Below are 19,720 nucleotides of genomic sequence, written 5' to 3' on the forward strand. Positions count from 1 at the left end.
CACACCCATATACACAACAACACACATATGCACATACCTACATGTACACACACCTATATACACATACAACTGCATACACAGACATATGCAGACATGAATATACACAGACACACACACAGACAGACACACACACACAGCACATATGCATTGACATGCACACAGATATACGTACACACAATACACATGCATACACAAATGCATGCACGTGGGACTTTAACACAGATGATCACCGATTTTTCAATATATTCTGATTTTGCCACTTATTAATACGAATGGACTATCTAGCAATGTGTCGGTGTGTTCAATGAGTCAGGGTATTAACTGCGCAATATTTCACAGTGACCTCAGCCTGGTATCAGATTGCTGATTTCTTGCTTTCAGTGTTGTGCACAGTGAGATAGTTCCATAATTCTTTATAAAATGTTTTCTTGGTATTGTACAAAGGAGCTGTGATACCTTGTAAGGTAAACATTAAAAGTTATGGAATTTAGTTGTGTCCTGTTACTGCAGGGATGACAGAAACACTACACGCCAAAAGATTACCCATGTAGAAAGTAGCTGTACAAAGATGCTACCTGCATCTCAAGATCCCTTCTACAACGAGATCACTTGTATAGGGAGACCACCAGTATGACTAGATCACCGATACAGGAAGGCCGCCTGTCCAACCAAGAACACCTGTACAACTAGATTACCTGTATGGGAAGACCACTGTACAACTAGATCACCTACATAGAAATACCATCATCTAACTAGATCACCTATACAGGAAGACCATCTGTACAATCAGATCACTTGTATGAGGGGGAATCTATATGACTAGATCACCTGTACGACTCAATCCCTTTTACAGGAGGACCATCTGTACAACTAAATCACCTGTTTAACTAGATCACATTTAACTAGATGTACAGTGGACCATTTATCATTTTGATACAGTGTTCACTCTGTATTAATGATCCCCTCTGTACACAGTGGGACTATCTCCTGAGGCAGCACCCACACAGAGAGCAGCTCCATGGAACCCATTAAAGATCATCCGCAGTACTGTACAGAGGGTACTGTCCACACACCGAACCTCATTTACACAGAGTACAGTGGCATGTGGTGTCCCTGTACCAATGATGCCATCAAGACAGACAGAACCCCTCCAGGGAGACAGACGCCTCTCTTCAACGACCTTTAACCTCAGATTCAATCCTAAGTAAATGGCCGAATGCAGGTCCCATTGAAATGGGTGGTACGTTCTGATAGGACATCTATTTACATGGACTCAATGGTCCACACCCTCTGTCCTCACTCTGCCCGTCCTCTGGAAGAGGCTGTTAGGACGAGGACGAGAAGGAAGAGGAGTGGAGGAGATGATCAAGGGCAGGTGTGTATTTTTTAAAAAGATACGTTGCCAGGACGTGACATTCTCTGGCTCAGCGAGTGTTTATTGGGCAACTCTAACTGCCATCACAAATTGCTCAAGTATTCTGGGTGTTCAAAAATCTGATTGGGAGATCTGCCATGTTTTGACATCCAATGTTAGGTTTTTAATTTGATTTAAACTGTCCTTGGAGGAAGCTGATACTGGAACCCTGTAGAGAGTGATCACCTGTAGAGAAACAGATTATCTGTATGAAGTGATCATAGAGTCATACAGCACGGAAACAGACCCTTCCAACTCGTCCGCACCAATCAGACATCTCAATCCAATCTAATCCCATTTGCCAGCATTTGGCCCATATGTTTCTAAACCCTTCCTATTCATATACCCATCCAGATGCCTTTTAAATGTTGTAATTATACCAGCCTTCACCACTTCCTCCAGCAGCTCATTCCATACACGTACCACCCTCCGGTCCCTTTTATATCTTTCCCCTCTCACCTTAAACCTACGCTGTCTAGTTCTGGACTCCCCTACCCTGGGAAAAAAGACCTTAACTATTCATCCTAGCCATACCCCCTCTTGATTTTATAAACCTCGATAAGGTCACTCCTCAGCCTCTAACACTCCATGGAAAATAGCCTCAGCCTATTCAGCCTCTATTTAATTCAAACCCTCCAACCCCATCAATATCCTTGTAATTTTTTCTTGCACACCCTCAAGTTAAACAACATCTTACCGATAAGAGGGAGACCAGACTTGTACACAGTATTCCAAAAGTGGTCTCACCAATATCCTGTACAACCTTAACATGACATCCCAATTGCTACACTCAAAGAACTCAGCAATGAAGGCAAGCATGCTAAATGCCTTCTTAATCACCCTGTCTACCTGTAGGAATAGATCACCTGAACAGAGAGCTCACCTGTATAGAGACAGACCACCTGTAGACAGTGATCATCTACACAAAGAGATCAACCGTATGAAGTGATCGCCTGTAGAGACAGATCACCAGCACAGAGGGATCACCTGTACAGGCAAGTAAAACAGTAAGTCTTTTCATTTGTTTTCTTGAGAACCTTGTCTAATGTAGGGATTGTCTGTGATCACAGTGAGTGGGACTGCACCTTTTAAAAACTGAGTTTGAATTTGGGACAAACCCATTTGGTTTTAATTCTATCAATCGACAGATGTAGCTTTTCAAGTGGATGGGGCACCATCAGGCAGATTCGGTTTCCAACGTGTTATACGGCTGTGGAAAAAGGCAAAATGCCTCCTTAAATTAAAGGAAGAATAAATGAATGAATACCAGCCCACCCCAGTCAGACATTGTCTTTTTAATTAGAACTCTCCAGTCAGTGTGTATTTGACACAGACAGATGGTCAGACAGATAGCTTGCAACCCTGAGCAAAATGTGCAATTTAAATTTTCATCTAATTTTCACAAACTCCTAACTTCTAAGAATACTCAAAGATCCTCCAGCCTCTTATAAAACAATCTCCCAGGAATAGGGTCCCGAACTAAATTCGGGCACTAGCCAAATGTTTGAAAGGACAGGATTCTATTCAACACATAGAAAAAGACTTTTCAAACAGTTTGTGCCACCAGGTTATTTTAGGAAATGGTTATTCTTATAAGTCAGTTGGTGAGATGTGAGATAAAAAGGGAAACATGAAGAGGGATGAAAAGAATTTACTGAACTTCCTTTACATATTTTAAGATGTTTTTCATTTAGCTTCATCTACAACTAAGACAGTTTGGAAGCTGCCATTTTTTAATGCAAGTGTAAAGTCTGCCTTACGGCATGTTCAAACTCAATTAAGAACTTCAGCCGACTTTTCAACAGATTGTAAAAATGAATTTGGGATAACTTTGATCTTTGAAAGGTCGACTGGGATAAAACTTCTCTTCAAGAAGGTGGTGCTGTGGTTTTTAAAAGTTTTGAACTGTGATAATGGTCCATTTGAGTTTTCTTCCTCCTAATCTCCTCTATCCTGCAGCCCCCTCAGTTTCCTCCTCTCCCTCACACTCAGTTGGGAGTCATCCCCACCCTACACTCTCCCCACTCTGGACAGCACCACACCACAGCCCCCAAAGACACAGTGACACAGTTTATTGAGCCTTCGGTGAACATAAGAAATGAGATCCCATCGTGGAATTAGAGCTAATCTGAAATGCTGTGGCTGTCAAATCTTTAATTAGCTCTAAACCTGCTCAGACCCGGCTCAATGCGTACAATCTGGCATCAGAAATAACAGAAGGTGAAATGCACAAAACCTGTACTTAAAAAAAAATGAAGAAAAATAAGGAATATTTTGACAGCTGTTCAGACCTGAGGCAGGAGCTGTAGGGATGCCATGTACACTGTACTGTGCAGACTCTGAAATATACAGCGGCTTCACATTCAAAATGCACAAGGTTGTTTTCTGAACAGATGGAACTAATGACATGAAACAAAATAGATCATTTCATTTGGTTAAAAAAAACCCATAAAGGCACAAAACAGAATGAATGATAGGGGCTAAAGGGTAAAGGTGAAAGCAGGGCAACACTTAGTGAGTGAACGTGGGGAACATTCTGCCTTGTCTCTGTGCTTTTCACTCAGGAGGAGAACAGACTTCTCATTTCGTCTCTTCTATCCAAGGTGGCCAGTTCCTCGAATATCGAACTCAGCTCCACACAGTCTCAGCCCAGCCCCAGCTCCGACAATGTAACCTTCTCAGAGCGAAGGAGGTGCTCAAACATTTTCCCTTGGACAGGCCCTCTATGATAATGTCCGCAATAAATCCATTCTGGGAGGACTGTACAACAACAACAATATTTATTCATCTAACGCCTCTTATGGAATGAAATGTTCTTCACAGAACCACTATAAAACTATATTTGTCATCAAGCCATCGGGACAAAATAGCCATTTCCAGAGGTAGGCTTTAGGCAGCATCTTAACAGAGGGAATTGAGATCCGACAGGTGGGCAGGTGTATAAGATTATGAGAGGCACGGATAAGGTCAATGCACTCACTCTTTTTCCCAGGGTTGGGGAATCAAGGACAAAAGGACACCAGCTTAAGGTTAGAGGGGAAAGAATAAGGGAATGTGAGGGGCAACTTTTTTTTTACACAGAGAGTGGTACACATATGGAATGAGCTGCCAGCAGAAGTCATTGATTAGAATCACTACAGTGTGGAAACAGGCCCTTCAGCCCAACAAGTCCACACTGGCCCTCTGAAGAGGAACCCACCCAGACCCATTTCCCTACCCTATATTTACTCCTGACTAATAGCTTACACGATGGACAATTTAGCATTGCCAATCCACCTAATCTGCACATCTCTGGATTGTGGGAGGTAACCCACACAGACACGGGGAGAATGTGCAAACTCCACACAGACAGTTGCCCAAGGCTGGAATCGAACTTGGGTCCCTGGTGATATGAGGCAGCAGTGCTAACTACTGAGCCACCGTGCCACCCTTGGTTGAGGTGGGTACATTAACAACATTTAAAAGGCATTTGGACAAATACATAGATCGGAAAGAATTAGAAGGATATGGGCCAAGTGCTGGGAAATGGGGTTAGCGTGGATGGACATTTTGGTCAGCATGGACCTGTTTGGGCTGAAGAGCTGAGACTGTGTAGAGATGCGTTAGATCTTCTAGTGCTCTAGTCCTCCATGACTCCGTGACTCTGTGAGGTGTAGGGAAGGAATTCCAGAGCTTATTAGGAATGTTCAAAATGCAGGATTTAGAGGAGTTACAGAGATAGGGAGAATTGTGGGGCTTTCAGGGAGAGGGAGGAGCTATAGGGGCTAGAGGAGTTTACAGAGATAGGGAGGGTGTGTAGAGGCTAGAGGAGGTTACAGAGATAAAGAGGGGTGTGGAGGTTACAGAGATAGGGAGGGTTGTGGAGCTGGATAGGGTTACAGAGTTGGAGTGATGAAGCCATTGAAGGGTGTGAAGACAAGATTGAGAATTTTACAAGCGATTTATTGTTTGACCAGGTGCTAATGTAAGTCAGTTGACATTGAGAAAATAGGAGAACAGGTCTTGGTGTGAACAGAGTTTGGAATGGGCTTGAGTTTAAAATATGGGAAACCAGTGTGTTAGAATATTCAAGTTTAAGAGTAACTATTACAAAATCTTCACAGAAAGGAATATTGAATGAAAAACATGATGTAAGATTGACAGATTGCAATAATTGTAGGTCAGCCAGCTGTTTGTGAAATTCATTGATGGGATGCTGATGTCACTGCCTACACCAACATCTATTATCCATGGGGCAATTTAGAGTTAACCACATTGCTGTGGGCCTGGAGTTACCTGTAGACTTAAAACAGGTTAGAGTTTTCTCTAAAGCACATTAATGAACCAGATGGCTTCCTAACAAGTTAATGGCTACATGGTGAATGGCAATGGGTATAATTAGACTGACTTTTGATTCCAGATTTTAATTAAATTCACATTTTATCAGCTGCTATGGTGGGATTTGAACCTATACCTTCAGAATATTGGCTGGATTTACTTGCCTAGTGACACGACCATTACACCATCAGCTCCCCCAATTGGCTTACAAGCAAGCATTTTATCAAATGATCACAGAGATCAGAAATACTCAATAACCTGAAATGAGGAAATGAAACCAGAACGCTATTGTTAAAATCTTTCTTTTTGGCATCGGGTGGAGGTATCTGAAATATTGCCACAATTATAAAAGTATTTAAACTCAGAAGCATCCAGTTTTCCAGAAAGCACCTGACTATTTCAGGTCAGAGTGTTGTACTTAATGAAGTGGTCTGATCATAGACTAGAGTTGACTGTGCTGCAGCAACACCTGCTCAACTAACTGCTGCACAGTAACTTGGCATCAGCCACCACTATCAGTCAGAGAGATGGAGGGAATGTTGCTTCACTCAGATGGTAGTGCCTGGGCCCCCTTCTGTCAGAATCCCATCAGATTAAAACCAACTTCAGAACCCAAGCCTCTGAGGGGTGTGGAATCTGAGGGTGACGCCTATTTTGGTTGGGGGGTGGGGGTGGGGTGCTCGGTGACAGTAACGTTTCAAAAATTCTGGAAAACTGGGCTGTTCAGTCAAAGATAAGAGCCAACAGTGAGAGATTAAACCAAAACCCAGTCTGTCTGGCGAAACTCCCCTGAGACATTTTCAAACCGTGGCCCTGGTCAACTTTCATAATCAAAACCAGTCGGTGTCATTGATCTCATTGTCATTCCTGGGCACAAATTGCCTGTCACCCTCACCAGTACCACCATAGTGACCACACTTTGAAATCACTTCTGGCTGCTTTGAAAGAAAAATCACTTGGTAAAATCACTTTCCAACTTCATTCACTTTATCATACAAGCGAAACTCTTTTATTAATTCCATAAACAACACTGTGCACTGGAATATTTTATTTGTGTTCAACGGTATGTTACACAGTGTGTAGACAGAATCATGATTATCACTGGAGAGCTTCAGATGAAGCCTCTGTCTATAAAACTAGTTTGAACATTACTCCAGTAAAACAGTCTAATCCAGTGTAACAGCCTTGAACACGCTGTAGCATCCTGCTGTATGAAAGAATACTTCCTGTTGTCAGTCTTTAACTAATACTTGAACTTGAGCTCTTTTGACCTGCTTCTGAGAACATCTGAAGGTATTGATCACAGTTTAAGTTTCTCTGCGTTTTATCTTGGATTTCTTTTGTAAGGTCCCCATTGATACAAGCAAATGCCTGATAATGTTCTGATCAATGCAGATTCATGCTCATCCCCGGTCAGTTAATGGCCCACGCAATCCTTTCCTATGTAAAGCCTGTGTTCGGTAATTTGTTCTGTTTCACAGCCATTATAACATGACCCAAACAGTGCCTGACAATTTCTAGAAAGTATATTCTTGACAATTTTTTACCACCCCGTGAATTTTCTAAATTCTTTCTTGTATCCTTTCTCTCTAAATTAGCTTTCAATGTTTAACAACTTCTCGTAAGAGGAATTCCCATTTTGGGATTAAATTGGTTGATATCACTATCGTGGAAAGATAACTGGACAGAGTCATTAAAACCGAAAACGGGAGACTCCCCACCATCATTGAGGGAGCAAGTCAATGACAACACATACTGACATTATCCTGCACTGTCTCCCTGTACAATTTTTAAACTAATCCCTCAATCAGCTCACTTACACTCTCTAAATTGTATCAGAAAAATGGAAATGCAAAAATGGTTTTAAATTTTATTTTGGGCAAAGAAATACTGATGATGAAATTTCAGAGGGTCAGTGCCGAGGGAGTGCTGCACTGTCGGAGGGTCAGTGCCGAGGGAGTGCTGCACTGTCGGAGGGTCAGTGCCGAGGAAGTGCTGCACTGTCGGAGGGTCAGTGCCGAGGGAGCGCTGCACTGTCGGAGGGTCAGTGCCGAGGAAGTGCTGCACTGTCGGAAGGTCAGTGCCATGAGGGTGCTGCACTGTCAATGAAACCTGTTTTACTAACAGAGGAAAAATAAGGATATCCTTTGTTGTCCTGATCCTGATCAATATTTAGCACTGATCAATACCAATAATTTGTCATTTCTTTCTCTGATGCTTGAGGAAAGTCTCGTGGGCAAATTGGCAACAGCGTTTATCTATGTAAGTGCAGTGACCAGACCTCCTTGGAGTACAATTGCTATGAAGTTTCTGATGCTCTGAGGAACATATAAGGTGTTATATAAATGCATGATCTTTGCTAAGTAGGGGCTGATAACATTTCAGCAATTGACAACATCCTCAGCTATTATGATTATTGATTATTGGAAATAAAAGCAGCAAGTACAGGGAACATATGTTGCAGCATGGTCGCTCAGTGGTTAGCACAGCTGCCTCACAGGGTTCAATTCCAGCCTCAGGTGACTGACTGTGTGGAGTTTGCCCATTCTCCCCCTGTCCACGTGGGTTTCCTCCGGGTGCTCCAGTTTCCTTCCACAGTCCAAAGGCATGCAGATTAAGTGAATGGGCCATGCTAATTTGCCTGTAGTATCCAGGCTGGGTGGGCTGCTCCTCAGAGGGTCAGTGTGGACTCAATGGGCTGAATGGCCTGCTGACACACTGTAGGGATTTTGCATTCTATTCTGTATAACAGGCCCATCCATATCTGAAGAGGGAAAGGACAAGTTTGTATTTTGGACATAGCTGCTTTATCAAAACTTTTCTAAGAAATGGCTGACTCCACATTTCCAACATCTCTTTTCTATTTCCAATTCAGACCAGGTTTAGACTTTGTCTTTGTCTCTCCTGATTACATCAGGATAATTACCTCTATGATATATTAAAAGCCAGATGTTTCAATCATTTGAAAGCCAGGGGTAAGCCAGTTTTTTTAATATATTGATGCACGGTATGTGAATGGTCCAGCATTTATTGTCCATCCCTAGTTGCCCCTTGAGAAGGTGGGGGTGAGCTGTCTTCTTGAGCCGTTGCAGTCTTTGTCCTGTAGGTTGTCCCAATTCCCAACAGGAACTAACAGCAGCTTAGGTACATACCTGAGAGCAGTTCCTTTAATTGGGGAGTCAGGCAGGGAAGGAGGAATAGCAACCAAAAACACCAGTTAAAAGGTTTTATTTTAAAAGCAGCCAGGGTTAAAACAAATGTAAGATCCCAACTACGGAGGCCAGCACAAGATTGCTTGATAAGGTAAAAACAAGGACTGCAGATGCTGGAAACCAGAGTCTAGATTAGAGTGGAATAGAGGTCCTGATGAAGGGCTTTTGCCCGAAACGTCAATTTTCCTGCTCCTTGGATGCTGCCTGACCTGCTGTGCTTTTCCAGCACCACTCTAATCTAGACCAAGATTGCTTCATGTCCTGATTGGGTTCTCCCTTCAGTGTGGAAACAGGCCGCTAGCCCATCGAGTCCACACCGACCCTCTGAAGAGCATCCCACCCACTTCTCTACTCCTGTATTTCCCATGGCTAACCCATTCTAGCCTGCACATCCCCAGACACAAGGGGTAATTTAGCATGGGAGAAAGTGAGGACTGCAGATGCTGGAGAGTCAGAGTCGAAAAGTGTGGTGCTGGAAAAACACAGCAGGTAAGGCAGCATCAAAGGAGCAGGAGAGTTGACACTTTGAGCATAAGCCCTTCATCAGGAATTTAGCAAGAGCAATCCACCTGACCTGCACAACTTTAGACTGTGGGAAGAAACCCACACAGACACAGGTGAACGCAACATCACACAGCCAGTCACCCAAGGACGGAATTGAACCCAGGTCCCTGGTGTTGTGAGGTAATGGTGCTAACCACTGAGCCACCCTATATTCAGAGGCCAAGGCTTTTCAATCTTTGCATTAATTTCACAGCAAGAGACAGAGTCAGAATCAATCAGTTTGTAATGTATCTCATGGATCTTCAGATCAAGAGAACTAGGAGCAATGGGTCATCCATTCACCCATGTATCTGTCCATCTGTCTCTTGTCAGTCAGTCAGCTTTCCATCCTACCATTGAGCTTTGTCCCATGTTAGACGTTGACGGTGCATGTCACAGGGTGTACCTTTAATGGCACAGGGCAGCAGGAAAACAAAGCTAAGGTGGCAAACAAGTTAATCTCAGATTTGGTGCTTTACCACAGAGCTCTCAGTGACCAGGTAAGTTGGAATGCCAATGTTCAACTGAACAACAGCGTTTCCAAAACACAACCTGAAATAGAACAACACAAGCATGCTGATCGTTCACTGCTGATTATTTTAAACAAATACTGAGATGTTTCCATGGATGTTTGTGTTTTGCAACAACCACCCCATGCGCTGCTTAGACATTTCCTGGCACTTCTTGTTATGTTGAACATTGTTGCCACTACACTGATCGTCAACCTCAAACAGTGTCCTAAAGGGAGTTCTCACAAAATCACCTGAACTATGGCCATCGGAACATGGTCACCTTACAAATAGCACAACAGCTCAAAATACATTTACAATTGGTGCTTCAAATTAGATACAGAAATAAAAGCTCAGCAGGTCTAGCAGCATCTGTAGAGAGAAATCAAAGTTAATGGCTCAGGTTTGGTGACCCTCTTCAGACCCTTCTTGTTTTGAAGGGGATCACTGGACCCGAAACATGAGCTCTGATTTCGCTTCACAGATGCTGCCAGACCTGCGAACTTTTCCAGCAATTTCTGTTTTTCATCCTCAGTTTATGTCAACAGACTGCTGGTCGGTTTAATGCTTTAACATAAAAAAATTATTTCTTTTCATACAGATTGGATTCTGGATTTACATCAAAATGTAGAAACCAGGAGCCGAAGTGGGCCATCCAATAGGATCATGGCTGAGCCTCTACCTCAACACCATATTCCCACCTGCTCTCATACAGTCATACAGCCCAGAAACAGACCCTTCAGTCCAACCAGTCTGTGCTTTACATAATCCAAACCAAACCAGTCCCACCTGCCTGCTCCTGGCCCATATCCTTCCAAACCTTTCCTATTCATGTACTTATCCAAATGTGTTTTAAACGTTGTAATTGTACCCACATCCACCATTTCCTCTGGTAGTTCATTCCACACGCAAACTTTTATAAATCTTTCTCCTCTCACCTTAAAAATGTGCCTCTAATCTCAAAATCTCCCATCCTAGATAAAAGGCACCTGCCAATGAACTCTATCTGTGCCCCTCATTATTTTATAAACTTCTATAAGATTGCCTGACAATCTCCGTCACTTGAAGAAATGAATATGATTTGAGTCGGTTAAAATGGAGCAGAGACTTAAAGCAATGTCATCCTCTGAATGCCCAGACCTCACCTTCCCTTCCCAACCATTCCTTAGTTCACATCCACCACCCCCCCCCCTCAATTAGGATGGGCAGGTGCTGAAATTAACAGCCAACCCCCACTGTGAATAAATCAATAAAATGAAGGGTTAATTAGAGCTCACTTGACTACACTATGAGCCAGCGTGCACCCTAATACAGGGCAATGAGCAGGTGGGTGGAAGTGGGCAGCTGATATATTTGCAAATTTTTACAAGGTAGGAATGGGGAGGGGAGTCACAGCCATCAGGGAATGCCCTTGGTGCATGAGGGCATTCCCCGCCCTCCACCACAGCCCCCCAAGACAGGCCACAACCAATCACAAACATCTTTGTTTGTGCTCAATATGACTCCAACCAGGATTCCCTCCTGATGCCCTTTCACTCCTATCTTGTTAAGGTTCTGTGATGCCACACTGGGTAAAGTGCAGCCTTGCTGTCAAGGGCTGCCCCTCTCCTCTCCCCTCTGGAATTCAGCTCTTTTGTCCATGTTTGAACCAAGGCTGGAATGAGGTCAGGAGCTGAGAGGCCCACGTGGAACCCAAACTGGGCATCACTGAGCAGGTTATTGCTGTACAGGTGCTGCTTGATAGCACTGTTGATGACCCCTTCCATCACTTTACTGATGATCAAGAGTAGACTGATGGGGTTGGATTTGTCCTGCTTTGTGTACACCTGGTGCTGCTCCTGGCATGCTCTCCTGCACTGTCCATTGAGCCAGGGTTGATCCCCTGACTTGATGGTAATGGGGGAAAATGCCAGGCCATGAGGTTGCAGATGATGCTGGAGTACAGTTCTGCTGCTCTCGATGGCCCACAGCACCTCATGGATGCTAGGCCATTGGAGAGGGCATTTAAGAGTCAGTCACAATGCTGTGGATCTGGAGTCATGTTTTGACCTGGTTTCCTTCAGCGAGCCAGAAGGATTTTTACAGGAATCAAACATGGTCACTATGACTGAGATTAGCTTTATCAATTCCAGATTTTTCATCAATTTATTTTTAAAACAAGGGCCCTGTTAGCTCAGGGTTGGGATTTGAACCCATTGTCCCAGAATGGGTAGTACAATACCTTTACCACAACCTCTCCTCTGTCCCACTGCCTTTGATACAAATGACCACCCATTTGCTCTCACACAGAGTCCTATTGTCTTATCCAGGTTAACACTCACTCTGGTTATAGAGGGTTCCAACTGACCAAATCACCAGCCCATTCCATTCACCTTCTATCACAATGACAGCACATTTTCAGCGAAACCTCCCAGGGTTGGGGAGAACTCAACACCAAACAGACGTTAGAGAGAGGATTGGGGAGGTAACTAAAGGGTTAACCGATAAAGTAACTTTTGGAAGTGGACAGTCAGTGACCCACCAGTGGAGGTAGACCATGTGAAGGGTATAGACTGGGACAGGAGGATGGAGAGTGCCCCAGAGAGAGTAAATAGCAATGCCTTTGAGGGATTTAAAGAAAAAAGCAAGAATTTTGAAATCCACATAAATAGAAATTCAATGGACCAAGCATTCAATCTTATAATTTGGATCCCAAAATAAAAACAACTACAAGAACTCCCAGGCACCACACAATTCAAACTCAATCACAGTTACCAACCAAAGACCAATCAGATCTCTCTCCATGCAGCTGGTAATATGGAATTTCAACACCCCCAAATTCTTCTTCCTCCTTTGAAAATTCCATGATTCCAGTCTAAATAGGTAGCCCAGATTCAGTCAGCAAGTGTCTCCCAATTATTCACATATTGCTGCTTATCACTGTCACTATGTTCAGTCCAGCATGTCCCTAATAGCCTCGTGTGAAACATTAATATTGTATAGTAATGGGACTTAAATTTGCATTTGGCTTCATCGGGTGGGATTAATTAAGCCAAGGTGCAAATATTTCAATTTGGCCCTTTTTCACTTTATGGTTTATAAATTGTCTGTGGAAATTCTGATCCAAGCACGGTTGTGTTTTTTTAAATGAGTGATGCATTTAGGGATTCAGCTGTCCAAGCAACTGTGCACATCTAATGAGCAGGTAGTGTCATTCATGAATATAGTGTGGCTGGGGTATATGGCAATCCGCCAAGGGGTATATCCATGTGTACGGTACACTCAGGCATGCTTTTACACAAATGAATAAATAGGTGCAGCATGGGTCACTTTTAATGAAATTACAGCAATTATGTAAATCTACTAGCCAAATAAAGACTAAACAGTACTGGAACATCTGGGTGGGAAATCGGCTCTTTACAGTTCATTCCATGCTGTTAGCAAGTGTTTATTTCATTGACAATAAATTGAAACAAAAAAAGCTATCAATTGTTACATTCATTCCACGTTAATTGAAAACATTTGGTCGGGAATTCCTTGTACAGCAAAGACCTCATTCAAAGTTTATTCCTGCTACATTTACAGTGACAGTTCTATCCAGCCTTGCTCTGCTGTGGTGTATTTAGCTTACAGTGCCCCAGGAATACCCTGAAGAAGTTTTATGAATGTCACAACGTGCTGTGAAGTATTTGAATGAGATGAAGCAGGGATTACGAACAAGGAACAAGAGGAGGCCATTCAGCCCTTTGAGCCTGCTCCCCCATTAATATAAGATCATAGCTGATCTGCTTTTAACCTCAACTCTACATTCCTGCATATCCCATTGATAATCTTTCACCCACCTTGGTCATCAAGAATGTATCTATGTCAAAGGAACAGAGGAAGACAGTCAAAGCATTACTGTCACCACTAACTATGCCCCTAACATTGAGCAGGAAGAGATCCCATTTACTCTCCAGAATCCAATTCACAGTCAGTTTTGGAAAAGACTGTGATATTTCACCTACTTACAGGTGACAAAGAAAAATCCTCATTTTTTTTTGTTAAGACACCACAGAACCCCTTTGAATAGACTGGCAGGTTGCAGAATGGATGGGGTAAGTGCTTCTTAAGAGGACTTTTTTTGTTGAAAACGCTAAACATAACCGTGTAAATGAGAATCCTCAGCAAGTGAATAAAACGTACTGACAAATAAATTATTCACTTAACAGGAATTGACCAGAGCAGCAAACAACGAGAAGAAATGTTATTGGGTCCTGACAGCTTTACAGTCCTTCAGGCAATTTGGGAATGGTCTGAATGGTTACAAATGAAAGTGTGAGTGACATTAATTAAGCCAGGCAATTTAAGCTACAGTATAAACACAGTACAGAACTCCCTTTGAACATGTATTGCATACTATAGACAAAAGAGGTGACAATGCTGGCAGTAGGTTCTAACACTGAATGGTATAAGATTAAGGCCAGGCATTGAGATGAACAAGTAGCCCATTAACCCCTTGTCACTGAGTCCTCTTGTCAAGGCTTAAGGACAGACCAGCTGTATTCTAAACATTTTAAACCAAACACACTTTAGGTGGAAACAATGAGTGTTTTACAGAAGAAAGCTTTTCTCCTTTTTTTTTGTGTGGCTTCGACATGTTATGACAGCCATTACCCTCATTGGCAGAATCCCTCTTTATTGGCATACCATAATTGTAATTTGAAACTGTCAAAGAAAATTAAAGCGATATGACACTTGTTTAAAAACATTCAAGGAATTATAATTGTAACGACGTTTTATGTGGTTCCTTTACAAATACATTTGGATTGCTACTAACTCCTGCTTGAAGACCTGTAATTAAGGATAGCGGCTGTTCTATTTGGTACACAGCTGTCATAATATTTCATTAAATATATCCTAAGCACCCCCTGTGACAAGGTTAAGGTGAGTAAAATACGTTTCTACATGTGTTCTCTGATCACATTATCAAAGGATAGCTAACTCCTTAACCTGGTAAGGATTAAAATAGCATTTTTTTAAAAGCAGAATGGAAACCAAACTCTGCTCTGGAGTTTGTTGGCATTTCAACATACAGTTGTAGGACTAATCATTCTCCATATATTTTATAGGACTATTACACTGGATGTGGACTTAAGAAAGGGATACATTAGAAGATGCTCAATTGACAGATTGCTGACAGGAGTTTACCCTGTGACTGTGTCAGAGCTACAGAACCAATTGTGATTGGTGAATAATGATCAATAAGCTACAAAATAAAACAGAAAGCGAAAAATGTTTTAAGGTTATCGCTATCACCTTCACTTCAGCTACTACAAAAATAAAGGGCCCACTGATATGTCCTTTAGTTTCCTGCAAAGTGACTTTACCACCCACAGAAGGTTTTCTCAGCCATTTTGGAATCCCATTACTAGAGACGGAAGTTAAAATTATGGTCAGATCCAGCTATGTATTTCAATAACTTGTCACACTGCTAGTTCCATGTTCCAACTCTTGAGTTTTCTTTGATGAATCAATTGCAAGGTATTAGGGATCAGGCTTCATGCTAACTCCACACTGCACTGGCCCACTCAATGCTTCTTTTCCTGGTTGCAGTGGAGATTTAAAAACAAATTTTGCCTTTTGAGTCTCTGCAATAAGAACCTGCGATGAACCTGTGACAAATTTATTTGATATCAATAATTATTTTCTGACTGAACCAGTCCTGGAGATTGACTGAGGTAAGACATTACTCGCAGACCCCCCACTTGAATGAATTATTCAAATAAAAAACAGTCAATAACAAAAACTGTATTCCACTCCCCACACCCTTCAAAATCAGCATTAACAAATAAAATTTGCTGTAAACAAACTAATGTATTTAGAACAGAAACAAGGCTTTATATTTACAATAATAGGGAAGTTCACTGGACAATCTATCAGTCAACTTCCTGATCAAAGTTAACAACGCTGCTCTCTCCAGACAACGGAAAAATCCCAGCATCAATTTCTGACTTAGTTAATCCTAATAATCCTTATTACCCCAGCAAGGCTGTGGGGAAACCAGCCCAGGATCATGTAACTCACTGCCATGCTGTGAGATACCAGTGGAGAACAGAGCTTGATTTGGCCCAGTTGCGAAGCCACAGCAATTGAACAGTTTGCTCACGAAATCAACGTGAAGCAGGTACATTTGGTCAGCTATTCCCAGGCTGCTGTGGGATTGCATGCTGTATCTGCTTTCAAAAGAGGAGGTAATTATTCTTTTTAGAGAAAAGGATGAGAGACAAAAGCTCCAGCCTAGACTGTTGGGATAGAAAATGTTTAGTCATTCTTGAAACCGAGTGGGAAAACTTGAGAGAGTGTGCCTTGAGGGTGTCCTTAAGAGTACATTGATTGGAAGGTTTATCTGTCATTTATCTATTCCTGTGCCTGACCTGGAGCACTGAGCGCTGAAGGTGAGTAAGTGGTAATGTTACTCCTCATGTCCTTTTCCATCCTCCTTCAGTTCTGAAGAAGGGTCACTGGATTTGTAACATTAACTGTACTTCTCTCTTCATAGATGCTGCTGAGTTTCTCCAGCATTTTACTTTTACGATGCTCCTTAATATGTATATTAAGAAAGAGACCTTGGAGTGTAGGTTCATAGCTCCTTGAAAGTGGAGTCGCAGGTAGATAGGATAGTGGATCTGAGCTACAGGGAGAGGCTGAACAGGCTGGGGCTGTTTTCCCTGGAGTGTCGGAGGCTGAGGGGTGACCTTATAGAGGTTTATAAAATTAAGAGAGGCATGGATAGGATAAATAGGCAAAGAGGGTGATACGTGTATGGAATGAGCTGCCAGAGGATGTGGTGGAGGCTGGTACAATTGCAACATTTAAGAGGCATTTGGATGGGTATATGAATAGGAAGGGTTTGGAGGGATATGGGCCAGGTGCTGGCAAGTGGGACTAGATTGGGTTGGGATATCTGGTTGGCATGGAGGGGTTGGACCGAAGGGTCTGTTTCCATGCTGTACATCTCTATGACTCTAAATGTAAAATAGAAAGAAGCATTTTTATGCATTATAATGAGAGCATTTATATTTTAATGAAGAAATGACACTCAATCCTCAATTAAATCGGATCAACAACCTTAAAGGAAAGTAACAATCAAAATCCCTGATTCCAGGTGGAAGGTGCAATACACTCAACTTTTCAACATGCAAAGCTTTTCTGCAATGGGGGATTATCAGAGTTGACATAGGCTGACACACTGAAAGATCAATGAAACCAATACCCTCTTTCCATTCAGAGCATTCCTGCAATATCTGTCCTCACAGAACAACAGGACCAGGCCATTCAGTCCATCGAGCCTGTCCCATCATTCAATTGGATTGTGTCTGATCCATACCCCAACCAATAGCTTCAAAGCCTGTTAGAATCGAATGGGAAAAGTGGACTTTATCCAAGTGCTCCTGCATCAGCAGCTTGGATTCCTCATCTACCCCTTTCAATGCTGTTGCAGATTTGCTAAATCTATGAAACTAATGACACACTGTCACACACATTCCTCCTCCTGGAGGTTTGAGATGGTAACCCAAAGCCCTTTGATTCGTTTTCTTAAGAGACTTAGTGCAAGAGATTAGAAAACCCATTGTAGCAAACAGTCTGTAGTGCAATGCAGCAGTTTCCAATGAACTAACGCAAACAGGTTTCTATCTGAGCCAATGCATTGTATTCCTCCCCCTCTATATCTGCTTCATGCAAAAAATCAAGCTCCCAATTCTTACAATTTTGTAATTCAGAGAAAGGTTGTTAAGCACACAATGTTTTTGCATAGCAGTTGTCTGTATTTGAAAATATTGCTTGCATTATGCAAAGTTAAGACCAATTATTGTTCTCATTCTTCTATTATAGCAGGCTATTGATTAATTCGGTGCCATTAATAATTTTCCTCAGCACTGTGTTTACGACTTAAATACAGCCTCAATGAATCATGTATTGAATCTATTGTAATCTATGAAGCTTACCTGATCTTCAGCGGTGGGAAGCTTGTCTTGTAACCAGGTCTTAAGCTATGGGAGGTCACTCTGCACTAACCAATGTTGCTGTCCATGTTACATCCATGAGTGGTTTCAAACGGACAAATATTTCTTCATCTGTAGGGGAAATGTTACATCAAATTAATTCTTAATTGTGGTACTTTGCGATTCTATTCAATTGGTGAAGATCATGTGAAAGGAAGATATTAATAGGTGGCATCATCATGGTATAAAGGGTGCTCTCATCCGGATTGGCCAAGATCATTGGCCCACGTACTTTCCTCAGTGTGCGTTCGGGATAGGGGAGGGGAGTGACACAAAGACACATGTAATACAATTCCAAGGGCATCCTGATGGGAACTATCCTTGAATTGAGGAAAAATGTCTTCACCCAGAGCGTGGGGAGCCTGTGGAATTCTCTGCCACAGAAACTGTGTGAGGCCAAAATACTGAAAGCTTTCATGAAGGAGTTCGATGTAGTTCTTAGGGCTAAAGGGGTAAAAGGGTATGGGGAGGAAGTGGGAATTGAATTGAATGATCAGCCATGATTGTGCTGAATGGTGGTGCAGGCTCGAAGGGTTGAATGGCCTGCTCCTGTTCCATCTTTCTATGTTGCTATAGCCCTCAATGTGGGCTATCCCCCATCCCAACTATGAGACAATATTTGTGAGGTTTAACTCTTGGTTTATGTGGCAATGTACAAGAAAAACTGTAAAATACTCTTACAGGCTAAAATGATGCAGAGCAAACTGGAGGGATTTTGTGTCGGCATTTCAAGAACCGTTAGAATCTTTGCTTTAAATTACATCAGAACACAAATAGGCCATTCCGCTCCGGTCCTAGTCCAGAACTCGAAGGCACAGGTTTAGGGTGAGAGGGGAAAGATATAAAAGAGACCTAAGGGGCAACTTTTTCACACAGAGGGTGGTACGGGTATGGAATGAGCTGCCAGAGGAAGTGGTGGAGGCTGGTACAATTGCAACTTTAAGAGGCATTTAGATGGGTATATGAATAGGAAGGGTTTGGAGGGATATGGGCCGGGTGCTGGCAGGTGGGACTAGATTGGGTTGGGATATCTGGTTGGCATGGACAAGTTGGACCGAAGGGTCTGCTTCCATGCTGTACACCTCTATGACTCTATGTCAGCTCCTCATAGCCCTCGATTCCCCAAAATCTATCTCACTCCTACTTCAACATTTTCAGTGATTGAATCTCCACAACTCTCCAGGGTAGAGAATTCCAGAGATTTACTACATGCTGGAAGAAGAAATTCCTTTGTTTCTCATTTTCAAATTATAATTTATAATTAGATCAGGGTCCCAAACCGCAGTTGGGAAGTGGGGGGTGGGATTGCAAAGGGTCATGAGTTGTAGGCTCCAAGGGAAATAATGGCCACTGTGGACAGTAATGGTTGCTGTGGAGTTCTGACTGAGGTACAGAAGCTAACAGGACCCACACTCTTTCTCGCCCTCTTCCCCTCCATCCTCACTGTTCGGACAGGCCTCTCTCTATCCCTCCAACCTCAGTGTTCTGGCAGATCCCACTCTCTCTCTCCTCCCCCCACACTCCCTATCCCTCCATCCTCATTGTTCTGACAGGCCCTGCTCTCTTTCTATTTCTCACTCTCTCGTTCTTATCCCTCCATCCTCAGTGTTCTGACAGGCCCCACTCTCTCTCTCTCCCTCTCTACTCCCCCACTCCATTCCTCACCGGTCTGACAGGCCCTACTCTCTCTCTCTCTATCTA

The 19,720-nt window shown here is 42.7% G+C and overlaps 1 protein-coding gene across 9 annotated transcripts in view; it reads right to left on the bottom strand.

Annotated features, from left to right (window-relative positions):
- The window catches only part of casz1 (castor zinc finger 1), a 385,070-nt gene that overhangs the window by 329,191 nt on the left and 36,159 nt on the right, over window positions 1-19,720 (bottom strand). For all 9 annotated transcript variants that reach the window (XM_043676251.1, XM_043676248.1, XM_043676247.1 and 6 more), the window contains exon 2: window positions 17,963-18,091. The gene's annotated coding sequence lies outside the window, so the exon portion shown is untranslated. The remainder of the gene's footprint in view (window positions 1-17,962; window positions 18,092-19,720) is intronic.

Source organism: Chiloscyllium plagiosum, chromosome 34 (genome assembly GCF_004010195.1).
Source record: "Chiloscyllium plagiosum isolate BGI_BamShark_2017 chromosome 34, ASM401019v2, whole genome shotgun sequence".
Classification (NCBI taxonomy): domain Eukaryota; kingdom Metazoa; phylum Chordata; class Chondrichthyes; order Orectolobiformes; family Hemiscylliidae; genus Chiloscyllium; species Chiloscyllium plagiosum.